The following is an 18,318-nucleotide window of genomic DNA, read 5'->3' as shown; positions in this document are numbered from 1 at the left end:
GCCCTTCAGGGGTAATAAAAAACATGCCCCTTGGTGGTCAGTAACACAAATTACCCATTACAGCAGGGGCTATTGATGCCCCCTTACCGTGAGCTGAAAGATCATTGGTGTCATACTACTGGCTCTGCCTAGTGGCAATGGACCTCGAACTATGAAAGCTTAAATAAGATAGGTCAACTAGCCACAGTTCAAGGAATCCCCAGGCAACCTCTGGAGGAACCCTGGTTGAGAACGATGGTTGTAATGGCTTAAAGCAGTAGTAAAGGCTTTATGTAAAAAAAAAAAAAAAAAAAAAAAACAAACACACTGCAAGGTAAAGGCACAATGTGCTAGTATGCACAGCATACTAGCACATTATGAAAGACTTACCTTGAAACAAAGCCCTTCAGCAGCACACAGTCACCACTGCAGAGGCTTCCGTCTTCACCCAGTCTTCCTTCTGGGTTCTCGGGCTCTGGGCCCTTAAATAGCTGAGCCACGATGACATCATTACCTTGGCACAGAGCATGTTTTGATGATATCACCGGCTGCTGCTCCCTAGAATACTGCCCAAGGCCTGATGCACACTGGTTTCTTACAGGAGAAAGTCAGTGTTATAAACTCACCTACAATGCATTCAGAAAGTATTCACAGCGCTTCACTTTACACACATTTTGTTATGTTACAGCCTTATTCCAAAATTGATTAAAGTTTGTAAAATTTCAAGGAATATTATATATACACACATACACAATTACATGCCCATAAACATTCACAGCCTTTGTCATGACATTTAAAATTGAGCTTAGGTGCTGCGCCCTGTTTCCACTGATCATCCTTGAGATGTTTCTACAGACAATTCCTTGGACTTCATGACTTGTGCTCTGACATGCACTGTTAACTGTGAGACCTTATATAGACAGGTGTGTGCCTTTCCAGATCATGTCCAATCACCTGAATTTACCACAGGTGGAATCCAATCAAGTTGTAGAAACATCTCAGGGATGATCAGTGGAAACAGGATGCACCTGTTCAATTTTGTGTCATGGCAAAGGCCGTAAATACTTATGTGCATGTAATTTTTTTTTTTTTTTTATAAATTTGCAAATATTTTAAACAAACTTTTTTCAGGTTGTCGTTATGGGGTATTGTTTGTAGAATTTTGAGGATAATAATGAATTTATACCATTTTGGAATGAGGCTGTAACATAAAATGTGGAAAAAAGTTAAGCGCTGCAAATGCTTTCCAGATGCACTGTAAGCTGCATTTTTTTCCAAAACAGTTTAGATGAGTTTTACAGTGTTTAGGACTTCATTTCAGAAGCACATCTATCCCCAACTAAATAAGAGGACACTGCATGTCCTCTTATTTAGCCATGTGCTTGCTTTCTTTGCTTCCTCCCCAAGAAGATACTGCTGCCATACAATGACTAATCAGGGAATATCACCTCCTGATCTCTGTGTACCCTACCATAGTCTGATCAACATTGCCATAGGAAGTTACCTCCTATGGAAACGCCGATACCACTTCAGCTATCACTCTCTGTGCTACTACTGGCATCTTTCCAAGTTAACAGGAGCTGGGATTACAAAGGAGGCATCAGGGATCCAAATGTGTGCCAACAGTACTGACTGTCAGCACGCACTGAGAACATCCCTGGAAACATTGGCCAGTATACATCCACCACAACGTTGATTAGTCGCAGAACCCCAGGGGACTTCTCACAGAACCCTAACCCTGGTTGAGAAACACAGATTTAGGGAGCTGAAACAGCTGTCTCTTCACCACCTGTTAAATAATCTCTGAAAAGCAATTCAAGCTTGGATCACTCTTCAGAGACTTAAACCTCCATAAAATTTTCAAAAGAAATTGGCATTAGACAGTTTCTCTTTCCCATTAAGATGAAGTTCGTAGTATTACTCCACTGTGACGTAAAATATGATAGCATGAAGTTAAATATGTTGCCATACAAGATCATCAAAAAAAAAAAAAAACTCTCTCTGAGATGGTATATTTCCCATTCACTGATCACACATCTGCAAGAGGCACTTTATATATTTACACACCAAGTAGCAGGTGTTTCTCATAGGTCCTAAGGGGCTTGTTTGTGGTAAAGCGGCTTTGGAAAAAAAAAAGAAAAAAAAAAAAGTCCTTCCACAACCTATCCTGGGAATAGTAACATATTTATGCAACACAAAAAAAAAAAATAAAGTGTACTATGTGCACTTAGCAAAATATAAAGTATAAAGAGTTGAGCACCCCTGGTCTAGATGAACCAAGGCACAGTAAATGGTTTCTTCTCTCAGACAAGTGACTTTGGAATACGCTGACATTTTAATGGCCGATTTACCATCTCCAATTGATTAAACATAAATACAGTTCTATAGAAAATGCTTGCTGACATTTTTATTTTTAACATTCTTAAGGTTTACTGGAACATATATAGACTAAAGTCACATGACTGAACAAGTGCCAATGTATTGCAGCCTTAAATCACTGAAATAAAAATCTTAAATACATACAGTATTTTCAGATTTTTTTTGTGTATAACAGGGTTCATCAAAACACAATGTTCTCTGTAGCAGAAGAGGCAAACTGAAAAGTAGTCTTGAGGAGGTCCACCCTAAAGTGGACCTTCCGCTCATCGGAACCCTCCCCGCCTCCGGCGCCACAATTGGCACCTTTCAGGGGGGAGGGGGGTGCAGATACCTGTACAGTACAGGTATCTGCACCCACTTCCGGGATAGCTCTCTGCGGAAAGGGGCGTAGATTACGCCCCTTTCCGAAAGTCCGCCGCTGCCTGCTGGGAAACACACAGATCCCAGAGGCAGCGGGTCCATCCTTATTGCGCAGCGCGACTCGCGCATGCGCAGTAGGGAACCAGGAAATGAAGCCGAAAGGCTTCACTTCCTGATTCCCATAACCAAGATGGCGGCGGCAGCACCCGAGAGACGATCGAGAGATCGGCTTCGGGTGCCGACATCGCGGGCGAGCTGGACAGGTAAGTGTCACTATTTTAAAAGTCAGCAGCTGCAGTATTTGTAGCTGCTGGCTTTTAAAAAAATAAAAAATAAATAAAAAATAAAAAAAAACGCGAACACCCGCTTTAAGCTGCCCATACATTCGTCAGTTTTTCCTGCTGAAACAGCCGAATTTCGATGCATGTATGGCCAGGTTTAATCAAAGGAATAATGCTCCACAGCACTTTCTTTTGTTCAAATTCTGTTCTGTATTAGGTCTCATGCACACTGGCACATCCCATCCAGTACCGCTGCCTGCATCCTTCAAAACCATGAAAGGCTGAACACACAGCACAAGTGGTACCGATGTTTAGCCCAGTATGCACCCTAAACTAAATGCTTGAAACAGACCTCTTGCATTCCAGACATCCGTCCCTGGGAGCAAACTCCCGTAAACATTAGTACCACTCAGTGCTCTGTGCAGTGGCAGCTTTAAGCATCTCAAAGTAATAAGCTACAGCAAGGCTGGACGGTGTGCCTCTGTCTTTCACCCGCATAAAAACAATGGAATTTCATGTATAGGAGAGTTACATAGACAGTGTGCATGAGGTCTTACATTCCAGGCAACAAATAAAAGCAATTTGAATACTAAAACGCAAACCACAACCATTGCAGCTGGGCTAGAAACTGAAAGCTCACTCAATTTGCCTACTCCACAGGTGTCAGAATACCCTAATGCATCTTTTTTGGAAAACACCTTAAAAATGGATAAGATAACCTTTTTACATAAAATAATAAATGCACATTTTTTGCAGGTAAAAAAATTAAAATGGGCACTATTTTTTGTAGTAGGAGCCTGTAAAGCATTGCACCAACGATCAGCAGATCACTGATGTCATGCAGGTCTTTTCCAGATCGGTCAGTGAATCTACTTGCTTGTACAGGTAAGCCGTTACACTGACAAGAAGCATCAATGAACTACCACAGCGCCGCGGTAGTCCATTGAGAACTACAAGTCGACGGCTACCAAGGATTTCAGGACTTGTAGTTTTCCCCATTCACAGTGCATTGTAAATGATTGACCCGGCTGGGCAGGCGAAGCTCAGCACAGCCAGGTTTTTTGTTTTTTAACAGCAAGCTGGGGGAGAATAGTCCTGCTGTCTGAGTGGTGGAAGCGGGGACCGGTCCTTTTATAACATGTAACACCCTGAATATGGATGCAACATGTGAAAAGGTGAACTTATCCTTTAAATCTGCCTGCAAATTTGCACATAGGCCACAGTGCTATGCAAACACTGCACAAACTAAGCTGCTAACAATACATACATTTCATGGATATAATGCCAAGTGACCAGCATATTGTATTTGGAATGTTTTTAATGCTTGGTGAATTCTGTAAACATTTCGCAAAGTAACCAAATGTAATACAAAATGTCCTGATGTAACACGGGTTTATGAAAATGTAGATACTAAACTGATCATTGGAATGTAAAATCCATTACTTGCAAATTTACATTGTTTTCAGTACTATGGGCAGTATTGGTCTAAAAAAGGTCTATTTTTCAATAAAAAATAAAGAATTATGGCATTCTCTGATGCAGCAACTCCTAAGCATGCCTTGTTTACACAAAGCAATTATACCTGTGCCCCGTGTGGGACTGTATACACCTGCACAGGGCATGGATGTAATCACCTTGTGGGAACAAGCCCTAATCTTGCATGGTGACCAATATCGGACTAATCTGTGAAGATATTAAAATCACAAGATCAGCCTCTGATCTCATATAATGTAAAACACCTTTGTCCCAAGTCCTGTCAAGGCCTGTTATACTCTGAAAGTGCCCATTTCATTAACCCCAGTTAGTGTCATGGCCCTCTAATCTACATATAGGGGGGAGAGATAGAACCAAAAGGGTACACAAAAAAATGAATTCAAATTTTATCAAAAAAAAAAAAAAAAGTCCTATGATCATAAACATATCTTTTTACCTATAGTTTGTACTAGTCACTCAATCCCAAAAAGTCTAGATAAAAAAGGTATATTTAGAATCATGCAACTTGGATAATGTTTCAATTGATGAGGGAACAGAATAGTTGAGATGAAGCCAACCATACAATTATTTTTGTTGTTTTTGCTAGTTCTCTCCAAGTTTGAATCTTTAATCCTTTCTCCCTGTGCCTCAACAAAAAAAGTCATAGCATCTTGTAAAACTGTACTGTCTAAATTGTAAATATGATAATCCCATTAGCCCTATGGAGATAAAGTGATGATATATACCTAGTGGTGTAAATCTACTGGACTCCTTGTGACAGATTCTCCATCTGGAGCAACAGGCTATTTTCTTAATGAGTGTGTGTGCCTCATCATCTCAGGGCCCTGGAATATACTAAAGCAGGAGACCTTTGATGGTCACATTCTGTTTCCTATGGAGATATTTTTCCTGCTTATGTTCCACTCCAAAGACATGCAGGTAGGTTAATTGGCTTCTGTCCAAAATTGGCCCTAGTATATGTATGGGGACTTTGGATTCTGGGCTCCTTGAGGGTAGGGACCAATGTGAGTGTGCAATGTACAGGGATAGGGGTAGACAACTCACTCAGGTTGAACTGGATGAACTGGTGTCTTTATTCAACCTTACTAACTATGAAACTATGTTCTGAGGCCTCACCATTCTCTTTTGAGCTCACAGCCACTGTCCTTTCACCTAGAGTCCAGTCTGGTACACTTACATCCGCTAGGCTTGTTATTGAAACTCTTACAACTCCATAGCCAAGCCGCAGCATAGACTGGGAGACGACATGAGTTATTACGAAACGCTTAGGGCAGAGCGACACGCTGACGTCACCTCGTGCTCCATTCGTGTACCCAGAAGGACGGGCTGGCTGTCTGTGCACCAGCCCACACATCAGACTTCAGGCTCTTTTACTGCAACATTGTGAGCGTGTTTTTCTTTTAGAATATTAAACTCTTTGTAAGGTTTTAAACTATGTGGAGCGCTTTATTTTTCTAGGCATCACGTTTATCATGTGATGGTCTGAGCGGCCGTAAGGTGGTTTCCAGCAACCCGTGATTGTGCCTGCCTTTATTTGGAGCAGAGATGTGATTTATTCCCTGTGTCCCTTGATCCTCTGTCACGGGATATCACGGTGAGTTGGTAAGAGTTTATTCCTGCTGGTGGATTCAACAACGTTTCCCGCTTATAGAATTTTGAAGATTTTTTTTCAATTTTATGGCCTTTCATTTCACATTGCACTGGTGTTTATTTTTTATTGCTTACAACCTTTTAAATTTGCAACCAGTTTATTGTGCACATTTATGGACTGTGTGTTTTATGTTTGATTCATAATTTGTGGACACACTTTTGAATCTTAATGTTTTGATTCATCACTTTTGGTCATATGTACATGACTCTTTTTCTACACTAATAGGTGTTCTAGCATTTGTGATTCTATATATTTAGAGCTACACAGGAAGCGTGATTCAATTTTTTTCCAGATAAAGTGATGAGCTTGAGATTTCCTGCTTTTTTTATACACCGTCAAAACATTTGATTCACAAGCCCGAGGGAGGTTGATGGCTAAAATATACAGGATAATGAAGAGGAAGCTTCTCTTTTGCAGGACACAGTTATTATAGATTGCTTTGTTAAATACACAAAGAGATTAGGAAAATGCAATTTTTAGTGTTACTAAAACTTCCTTTTAAGATTCTTCTGACTGGCTCAGAAAATGCGGTCAGATTTTCTGAGCAGCGACTGGGTACCCAAACTAGAAGCTCATGGTCAAAGCAATGTCAATTTACAGGCCAGTGCCTTTCCAAACAGTGTGCTTGTAACGGATTATGAGAAAACAGTCTACAACAGGGATGCTCAACCTGCGGCCCACTGAGCCCTCTGATTACGGGTGTAACGGATCGCCACCGATCTGTGATACGAACAGGTCAACCTGTTTGGATAGGCACACCCTGTGATCCGCTCCCTCGGTCTTGGGAAAGGCCACGGCTTCTGCGGCCATCTTGGTACACCCAGCAGCCGTTTACAATGTGATCATTGCCTCTCTCCCCTCTTTGTACTGATCTGTACAGTGGAGAGGAGAGATCGGATGGCAGCAGCGCTGTGGGCTGGATTTGTAGTGCCTACAGCGCTGCTCTGTGACAATTGCAGTCACAGCCATCCTGCCAATACCCAGCCATGCTCATCCGTACCAAGCCAATATTACAGTGGGGGAGATGACGTGGATATTACAGTGGGGAGAGATGACGTGGATATTACAGTGGGGGGAGATGACGTGGATATTACAGTGGGGGGAGATGACGTGGATATTACAGTGGGGGGAGATGACGTGGATATTACAGTGGGGGGAGATGACGTGGATATTACAGTGGGGGGAGATGACGTGGATATTACAGTGGGGGGAGATGACGTGGATATTACAGTGGGGGGAGATGACGTGGATATTACAGTGGGGGGAGATGACGTGGATATTACAGTGGGGACTATATGGTGGTGGACTTTTCACAGGTTTTTGCAAATTGAGTTATTTTCTGATCCGAAAAATGATCCGAGGAACGATCCAATCCGTGCATTTTGATCTGTTGCACCCCTACCTCTGATGTAGCCCTTGACCTCAAAACCAGGGAAGCGCTTCCCCAGGGTTGGCAACCCGATGATCATGATCTGGTCTTGCCAACCTACCATCCCAGAGTGCAATTAGCCTCCTCTGTAGCTCCGGCTCCTGTCCCGGGCAGAGTGGTACCAAGTGCACTTCACCTGGGTCCTTTCTAGCAACCTAGAGAACTAGAAGAAGAAAAAAAAGTCAGTGTAATAATCACATACACTGCACTTTTGCAATGGGCATGTTAGCACCTACAAAAGAGGTCAACTAGTAGGCTGCTTTCACACTGATCTGTGGGAGCATCACAGTGCACCTGAGACTTTGCTGCAAAGTGCAGCTAGCCCGCAGTAGACTTCTATTTGTGGGTGTACATTTTCTGAAACTGCATTGAGTTTTGATGCATTTCAGAAAGCGCACCACACCTGTGTAATCTGTAAACCGCAGTGCATCAGTGTGACAGCAGCCTTATCGGGCTCATTTACATTTAAGGCTTGCGGGGGGCATAAAACTCCATAGCCGAGATGTATTTTTTCCACACCTTCCAACCCCCCATGTAGCGTCAGGGAATGCAATGGCAAGCTCGCCCCATGCTCCAGGGAGTACGTGCGGGGGCAGCATATACAGGAACCGATCCTCTTCATTTTCCTTCTGCAACCGCTGAAAGCCAGCTTTTCCTCTTTTCCCTTCCACCAGCATTCAGTGGCTGCAGAAGGAAAACAATTCTACTATTCCAAATAAATCTAAATTCTGAACCATTACATTTCATTGTAGCCTGCGACCAGTTCATAGCCCTCACTCTTCAAAAAGTGCAACACCCCAGGCCTACAACATGTACTCATGTTAGTAAACCGGTAGGCCTCAGAAACTAGTTTTGAAAAGGTATCTGGTCATGTGCAATCAAGTGGTCAGCCAGTCTGCATTCTTATTTTCTGCTACAACAGAGATTGTGTGACTAGATATCTTGGTTTTTGGTCATGTGAGCAGCACTGAAGGACAAACCCCAAGAAAGGAGATAATAAAACAATTTAAAATGCCTCCCTGGCCTGTCAACTTTAATGCAATCTGAGTCCCCCCGCCCACCATGTGCAGTTCAGACCACATGTGCACCACCCACTGTGCCATGGAAGCAACTCGTGACATAATCAAGACCCAGCTATTTAGGCAGCCAGAAAGCATGAACCTGGAAGGAACACTGGGCAAAAATGGAAGTTTATCATTTTGGATGATGTTACTATTATGATGCTACAATAAGGTTTTCTATGGAGAGGCTGTCAAGTTGCCAGTGTCTTGTCATATAACGTCCTCCATCAGATAGTGTCCGCTGTGTACTGCGCATGCGCAGTACATAGCAACACAGATTCCGAAAATTGCCGAGGATGAATGGCGCCTGCGCCGTGAGTCCAGGTTCTATCCCCACTATCCAAGTGGACATAGAGTAGTAATAAAAAAGAGCCGAGCGCAGCGAGGCCGAGCCCGAACGTGGCGAGCGAAGCTCAACCGCGAGGGGCCCTCTAATATTCACAACCCTATGTCCGCTTGGATGGTAGGGCTACCACCCCCACTCACGTCGCAGGCGCCGTTCAACTTCGGAGATTTTCCGAAGCTTCGTCTGCTCCATACTACGCATGCGCAGTACGGCCCGGACACTATACGGCAGAACACCGGCTCGTACTTGTTATGGATTCACTGTGAACTCAATTAGCCAGAGCACTGATCACTCTGCACACCAATTGCATTATACAGCAGTAGAGCGTGGGCAAGTTTTCTCTTGAAAAGATGGAAGTGCCTGGGACCTGCTGGAGCACTGGCAGTGCAGTGTTGGAAGGCTCCATTTGACAGGCAAGTCTGTGGTAATGTGCCAATTTGGTGCATAATAGTAAATTATGGCATAACTCTCCTCGGCGCAAAGAATAAAAAAAATTTAATGTCTCAGAGTTTAATGCAGCTTTAGGTCTACTGATTTTTTTTTTATTATTTTTTTTTTAATCCCTGTAGCAGCACAGTCCTATGTTAGAGTTTGCAGATTAAAATAGGAATCATCTTGGATCATAATATATATTTTTAGCTCAGCCTGTTTACAGAACCACAAATTGTCACCACAGCAGTGACATGACATACAAATGTTGATATAGACAGAGATATATAATGTATGGCAAGTCATTGCTGGGGTGAGTCTTCGGGGGTTGTGTAAATAAGCTGAGCTAACAGCTAAAATAGCTAAAGTATGTGAAAGGCTACAGCTCAATCTGCTGGCTGGAGGGCCACATATAATGCAATACTAATATTAAAACAAAATAAATAAGTATTGGTTGATGATGAAAATAGCATGTACAAAGGCTCTATAGATATTCCAACCAATCATCTTTCCAGGAAAAGACTTAGCATTACGTTAAAGTGGTATTAAACACAAAAATGGAACATTGCAGATTAGCAATTATTAGGACTCATGCACACAGGGCGTTAGAAAAAATGAGCTGCAAAGCCACTACTAATGCCAGGAAAAAGCAGCTGTAAAAAAACATGCTTCTTAGAATTTTTCTGCCTTTATTCAAAATCAATGGTTCCCTAGGATTTCAATAGAAGTCGCATCACGATGATCTGACATTGCAGTGCGACTTGTGTACTGAGGATCTTAACCACTTCAATACAGGGCATTTTCACTCCCTTCCTGCCCAGGCCAGGCACTCTGAATTGCGTGGTCATGCAACACTGTACCAAAATGAAAAGCTTTCTTTTTGGTGGCATTTGATCATCTCTGTGGTTTATTTTTTGCGCTATAAAAAAAAAAGAAGACACAATATTTTTTACCTTTTGCTATAATATCCCATTGTGTGTTGGAAAATTTGATGGCTTCAAAATATTCCACCTGCTACAAGCGATAAACCTTAAAATGTGGAACACTATGCATTCATCAAAAAACAAATAAAAAATAAATAAAATAGCATAATATACATAAACCACTCCTTAATATAAAAGTACTTGTAAGCAATTGAAAAAAACAACATACAAAAGTGTTTGTGACCACACTTGAAGTGATGAATGTATACTTTAAAAAGTTTTGACTAAACAAAGTGCAAAAACACAATATGTATATCTTAGTATATTAAAAGGCAGTCCAATCCTATGTAAACGTTGATAACGTAATATTGAAGTGACTTGTGCTTGAATTTCTAACCCTTGTGCAAGGTAACGAGTGACTGTTGTGGTCCCCTTTTAAAAACCCTACTCACCAGATCCTAGCACCCCTGCAGGGGAAAACTGCATGTGGTGAGTATATGGTGGCTTCCAGGTCGATCAACCCCTTTATCCAGCACATCCAAGGAACTCCAAAGACTCCAGATTCTCAAGAGACCGTTGGAGCTCACTGTTAACCTTGGATCAGAGTATGGTACTCTCTTTCTCTATGACCCCAATATTGTGTCCTCATACAGAAAAGAGATGGGCCCCCATAGTGTAAATCCGAAAAGTATTATTAAAAATTTTTTTGTTTTTAAAAAGTCCAATGGATGGTAAACTCCAACCCAATGCAGTTTCAAAATAAACAAGCGCTTTAGGTCGGCATGTGTTCCACAGAGCGGAACTTCTCTAGACTAGAAATGGTGTGCGAGTAGCCCTGCGTTTCTTCACTGGATCTCATCTGAGGTGGTGCCATGTGGATGCACCTCATATCATTTATGGTAAGCGGCCGTACAAGTTTCTCCCCCCCTGTAATTGGTTGCAATGGGTGGGTTATGACGGTAAACTATGCTACTCCCACTACATTAAGTAAGGATAAGCAGTATAAAAACGATACCCTTCACTCGAAACTAAGCACTGCAAACTTAAAGTCATGCTACTTCATATTCCTGGAGTTAACTTCCAATTGAAAATCTGCATAGCCGCTCACCCAGTGCAGAGTAGATATTACCTAGTAAAGCATACGTATACTCTATAAAAGATTTGTCCGATACAGCTCTATTTATTACACCTTCCATAAAGATTAATATCTACACATTACATCACCACTACACACTCTCAGCGGTGGCACTGCTATACATATCCCCACTGCACGGCATCGCCGGTTCCATAGCCATAGCCCATGAAGCCGGCAGTGAACACCACAGCCGTGCAGTAAATTATATTGGTAAAATCACTTTTATAAACCTCCCCCCATTATACTCCAGGCCCTTTTAGATATTGAAATGCTCAATCCTATTGCAATCCAGATACTACATGGCAAAACTAAGTTCATAAGATTGGGGGGGGGGGGGGGGGTGAGCATGGCACACAGCAGGCACCTGCAAAAACTAGTACAGGGACCGCCGTACATGTATGGCGATTGACACAGGAGAGTCAACCTGTTGAAGTATAACTGTAGCAGATGTTTGGGAACTAGTTAAACCGTTTATAGGTTTTCTAAAATGTACTCTCTCAAAATTTACTCTTCAGGCCCAAAATAATTTTCACTGCCCCAAATAAAAATATACCCCAAAAACAGGTTTACTGTAAATCAGTAAAAATACATTGTTGTGCTTAAGGGTCCTTTCACACGGGGCGGATCAGTTCTGATCCGCCCCGTGGATGTCCGTTTGCTCAGCGGGGATCACTCCGCCGATCCCCGCTGAGCAGGGAGATGACAGCTCCGTCTCTGCACACTGCGCAGGGACGGACCTGTCACAGCGCCGCTCTCCCCTATGGGAGATCGGATGACGACGGACCGCAGTGCCCGTCGTCACCCGATCCGATCCGCAGACGGATGGAAAAATAGCTTTTTCCTCCGTTACACTTTTTCGGATCGGAGCGGGTCGGATGTCAGTGGACATGTCACCGCTGACATCCAACGCTCCATAGACCTCTATGGAGCACCCGTTCAGGTCCGCCTGAAAAACTGACAGGCGGGCCTGAACGGGACGTCAGTGTGAAAGAGGCCAAAAGAAGTTTTGGGCACTTGAAATAAAATGCTGTTTAACTAGCGATACGATTAAAACTGAGGCTTAATGTACACGGGACGTTTTGAAAGGCTCCTGAACAATTTAACTTGGCAGATAGTTACCGACATTTAAAAACGTCAGTTTAAAATATTTGGCTGCAACAGGAGGCAGTTTGTTTGCCGAAGGCCTGAAGATCCGTGCAAGGACGAACGTAAGCATGAGACCGTTAATAAATGAACGATTCTTGCAAGTTAAGAGCCAGATTTCTACACATGGAATTGAGAATTAAGTCAAAAGTAAAAGGTACAAATACTTAAAAATCATACAGTACAATCAAAGAGATGCCAGATCAATCCCAAAGTCATTGTGCATTAGGAAATAAACCCCAAATATACAACCAGAGTCACAAGGAACTCTTTAGTCACAAAAAATAAAAAAGTCCTGGGAGAGATGGTATGTCCCCCACAGAGACTCGATTTCAATGTCACAAGTCTGTTAAAGATTATATGAAGAGACCGAAGCACCCAAGACAAAAATATATCCATTGTGGCTGTTCCCCTATATAGGCAGTCCCCTAATTACAAACAGACTTAAACACTGTGGGAGACAACAGGAAGAGAGGAAATCTACCCCTAGTAATGGAAATTCACTCCTGTAAGATTTATTATGGGAAAAAAAAGGTGTCTTGACTGAAGCTTTATCACCAAGACTTGTTTTAACAACCCAAAATTTTCAAAATCCCATTGTCATTGGGACAGACAGTAAGGGTAAAATCTTCTGAGCAGGGGCGCAGACAGCGAAACAAATGTTACAGGGGTGTTAACACTTGCCTATGCTATCCAAAAAACAAAACAAAAAAGGGTACCTGTCCCGACTTACAGATTCAACTTAACAAACCTACAGACTATCTTGTTTGTAACCCGGGGACCACCTGCATTTTCAACAACCTACCTGCCAAATCTCTAAAGTGGTAGCAAACTCTATACTACCACTTACAGGTAAGCCTATAATAAAGGCATACCTGCAGGTACTGTGAATATCTCCTAAACTTGCAGTTTGAGAGATATTCAGAGTGCATGCAAACGTTGACTTCACCGTCACATGCGCTCCGAAGGGCCAACTTACAGTGCCGCACCTTCAGAGCCCATGCCAGAAATGGCGGCTACAGCAAGCATGCGCGAAGTGACGCCCTGTGCCCCCCCCCCCCCCCCCCCGTCCACTCATGTAGCTGGAGGCTGGGAACCCAGGAGGAAGACTAGGGGAAGGTGACATGCACTGGAGGGCTTCATTCTAAAGGAAAGTCCACCATAATGTGCTACAGCATACTGCAATAAAGACATACTGCATTTTACCACAGCACACCATACAGATTCACAAGGAACTCTACAGCAGAGCACTGCACTACAGCGCTATGAAGTGTACATTTTGTACAAATATATATATATATATATATATATATATATATATATACACATATATACACACACACAGTGTCTTGCAAAAGTATTCGGCCCCCTTGAACTTTTCAGCCTTTTGCCACATTTCAGGCTTCAAACAAAGATATGAAATTTACATTTTTTGTGAAGAATCACCAACAAGTGGGACACAATTGTGAAGTGGAACGAAATCTATTGGATATTTTAAACTTTTTTAGTAAATAAAAAACTGAAAAGTGGTGCGTGCAAAATTATTCGGCCCCTTTACTTTCAGTGCAGCAAACTCACTCTAGAAGTTCAGCGAGGATCTCTGAATGATCCAATGTTGTCCTAAATGACTGATGGTGATAAATAGAATCCACCTGTGTGTAATCAAGTCTCTGTATAAATACACCTGCTCTGTGATAGTCTCAGGGTTCTGTTGAAAGCGCAGAGAGCATCATGAAGACCAAGGAACACACCAGGCAGGTCTGGAATACTGTTGTGGAGAAGTTTAAAGCCGGATTTGGATACAAAAAGATTTCCCAAGCTTTAAACATCCCAAGAAGCACTGTGCAAGCGATCATTTTGAAATGGGAGTATCAGACCACTGAAATTCTACCAAGACCTGGCCGTCCCTCTAAACTTTCAGCTCAGACAAGGAGAAGACTGATCAGAGATGCAGCCAAGAGGTCCATGATCACTCTGGATGAACTGCAGAGAACTACAACTGAGGTGGGAGAGTCTGTCCATAGGACAACAATCAGTCGTACACTGCACAAATCTGGCCTTTATGGAAGAGTGGCAAGAAGAAAGCCATTTCTCAAAGATATCCATAAAAAGTCTTGTCTAAAGTTTGCCACAAGCCACCTGGGAGACACCAAACATGTGGAAGAAGGTGCTCTGGTCAGATGAAACCAAAACCAAACATTTTGCCCACAATGCAAAACGATATGTTTGGCGTAAAAGCAACACAGCTTATCACCCTCAACACACCATCCCCACTGTCAAACATGGTGGTGGCAGCATCATGGTTTGGGCCTGCTTTTCTTCAGCAGGGACAGGGAAGATGGTTAAAATTGAGGGGGGGGAAGATGGATGCAGCCAAATACAGGACCATTCTGGATGAAAACCTATTGGAGTCTGCAAAAGACCTGAAACTGGGACGGAGATTTATCTTCCAACAAGACAATGATCCCAAACATACAGCAAAATCTACAAAGGAATGGTTCACAAATAAATGTATCCAGGTGTTAGAATGGCCAAGTCAAAGTCCAGACCTGAATCCAATCGAGAATCTGTGGAAAGAGCTGAAAACTGCTGTTCACAAACGCTCTCCATCCAACCTCACTGAGCTTGAGCTGTTTTACAAGGAAGAATGGGCAAGAATTTCAGTCTCTCGATGTGCAAAACGGATAGAGACATACCCCAAGCAACTTGCAGCTGTAATCACAGCAAATCAAGAATATGTGAATGAAAAAAATATTGCATTATGGCCACTAGATGGTGCCAACTATCATAAGTGTGCTCCTCAGCTCTATCTAGTGGCCATATGAAGTATTTTCCGCATTTAACATGGAGAGAATATCGCCTCAGCCATTTGTGCAGAGGAAAAAATAATAAAGTATATGCAGTTTCATTGGACAAGCACCCTTGCCTACTGTGGCTGTGACCAAACCCCCGTTAGGCGGGGCGAAATAGGTCAGGCGGCGTGGTCAGAGCAGCGCTGCCTGAGGCCATACACAGCCAACCACATCTGAAGCACTGGGCCTGCTTTGAGTGGTGTCTCAACCCACAGATGTTCACACTTCTGAATTAGTGCCTGATGCCTGCTTCCACTTTCTGAATACCAGTAGGGGCACCTTTTATCCTTCATCGGCACTCCAAGTCTACATATGATTCAATGGAAAAGCAGGTAGACCAAAAAAATTTTTTTATATATAACTACATGCCATTAAATAATAAAATGTGATATCTGTAAATTTACAGATGAAATCAGCAAAAACAAGCACAAGAACATTTTCTGGATCAATGAACATTTGCGGATATTAACCACCTAAATGAGCATTATGCAAAAATGAATCTGTAAAAAGCTAAAGCTGCAGATGGTATACCAAATACATAAAAGACAATAAGGGAAAATGACTAAAATTATACTAAAACGTATTTAGACCCCATTAAAGCAGTATAAACCCAAAATCAAAAATCTAATGTTACAGCTTAGTAATATTTAGATATGGTGGCTGCATCAGTTTTATTTTTTTAGGGCCCCCCCCCCCCCATTTTAATCTAGTGATCTGGCCAGTAACACAATATCTTTATTAGAGTGCCCCCACTGTGGATAAAAGAGCGCAGGGCACCTTTGGACAGCAGTATTGTCATTCTGCGAGAAGGGAAGTGTAGATGGACCAGCAGATTCAGATACACTAACAAATTCAAACAAAACTCCAGCTCACACTACAGTTAGAGCAACAGTTTTTTTTGTATGTTTTTTCCCCTTTTTTTGTCTTGAAAAATAGATTAAGAAAAGAAAGTCTATAAAAGAAAACCAAAAACAACCATCACATCTAAAAATTGGTAAGCTGCAATAAAGGTTTGCTTTTGGGTAAAATACTGCACTAACCAAACTTGTTATTAACAAAAAAGTGGTTTAAGGCTCCATTCACACCTAGGCATTTTGAAACGCAGGCGGAATTGCTGTGATTCTGCTGGCGATTCCAGAATTGTGGAAAAACGCGGGACGCATTTTCAATGCCATTACTTGTCAATGGCACCCAAACGTGGTGTGATTTTGCCGCAGTTGTCCTGTGATAAATGGTGCTGCAATCGCAGCAAAACCACAACACACGAAGCTTGATGATCAAAAAGGAGGAGCTTCTTTTGGGCGACAGCATTGTATGGCAAAAGCACACCATGATTGCGGTGCCAAATCGCCTAGGTGTGAATGGAGTACTACAGATTTCTGAGCCAAACTATTCTTCAGAGATACATGTCAGGGGATGAAATGTAAACAAGTTCAATATATATTTTTTAGCAGAGACCTCTTCTGCTGCTTCTAAAAGCAATCCAGTGGGCCGCTCAGATCACATTCTTCAGAAAGAGAAATGCTGGTAGAAAGAAAATAAGAACCGGGGGTTATAGCCGACAGCTGCAGTCGTGCGATTGGTAAACCTCTTCAAAAAACACTAAAATTTATAATATATATATATATATATTATATATATTATAATATATTATATACACACACATACATACATACATGCACACACACATTACATACTTTAAGTGGATAAACTAGTGTGTTTTTTTTTTGTTTTTTTTTTTATGAGCATAAGAAAACAGACATTACTTTTCTCATTGGGAAACAATAGAATATTAGCAAATTAATTTTTTCCTCTATCATTTTCAAAAACTTACAGAAAAGACTTGCTATATAAATACAAGGCAGGTCAAGATGTCATCTGAGAGCACCATTATCTGCTTTTGAAGAGGAATAAAGAGAAATGTGTATTTCTGGAGTGCGGTTTTTAAAGAGCTGTAGAAAGCACACCTGGGCTGCCAATGCTCTCATGACTACCTGCAATCTTAGCAGTCCTTGAACAGTTCTGATCAGTCATGATATACAGAGCCAAACAACTTAGCTCTGTGTTGTGATCACTGTGCACCAATCACATCAGGTGTCAACACTATAGTGTAGGAATGGAGCAAAATTTCAGCAGCCGAAAATGCAGTTTTGGGCATTTTGCTGATGGGAGAAAAAAAAGGTGGCGATAATGCCACTGAAATCGCATGTGATTTTACCGCAGCTTTGCTGTGATTTTCTGTGCTTATGGTGTGTTTTTCATAGGTCACATGACTCAAAAACCACATCAAAAATGTAACAGGTGCGTTATTGCTGCATTTTCAACACATTTCAATGGGGAGGTGCATTTTCGGTGTGTAACGGACCAGTGTGAAGGCATGCATAGAATTTAAAGGAATGCATATTTCTTGAGCTTTTCTTCAGCTAAAAAGGTGCAGATAATGTCCAACAAATTCATATTAAATTAAAAAGTAGAATACAGCACAATTTTTTTTTAAACTGTAATTTTCAGTGTCCGTCAGGTGCATCTGGCATTTTTGGCACTAAAGTTTCCATTCGGTGCAGCTCTACTACTACTATAGTGTTTACAAACATTCACCTCAGTGATTAAAGTGCTACTGATCACCAATAATTGCACCGGGATTGGTACAGAAATGAATATAAAATCTAAACAAACTCAAATGTTTTTTTCGTTACTTTATATAGTAAAAAACAAAAACTGATCGCAAAACAAAATTACATAAAACTTGAATACAGTGTTGCAAGACCAAATATTTGTCAAACACTGAACATTGAAATGAAGAACCTGGTAATGAAGGAGCATATAAATTCAGTCCTCTAAATGATCGTTTAACTC

The 18,318-nt window shown here is 41.8% G+C and overlaps 1 protein-coding gene across 2 annotated transcripts in view; it reads right to left on the bottom strand.

Moving 5' to 3' along the window:
- PHIP (PHIP subunit of CUL4-Ring ligase complex) overlaps window positions 1–18,318 on the bottom strand; it is a 232,351-nt gene that overhangs the window by 197,056 nt on the left and 16,977 nt on the right. The gene's annotated exons all lie outside the window — the stretch shown is intronic.

The sequence above is a fragment of the Lithobates pipiens genome, unplaced genomic scaffold (genome assembly GCF_037356315.1).
Source record: "Lithobates pipiens isolate NorthernLeopardFrog02 unplaced genomic scaffold, aLitPip1_a1.2 Scaffold_18, whole genome shotgun sequence".
Classification (NCBI taxonomy): domain Eukaryota; kingdom Metazoa; phylum Chordata; class Amphibia; order Anura; family Ranidae; genus Lithobates; species Lithobates pipiens.
Note: the sequence above shows the minus strand (reverse complement) of the source record. Positions and strands in the feature narration are given on the sequence as shown.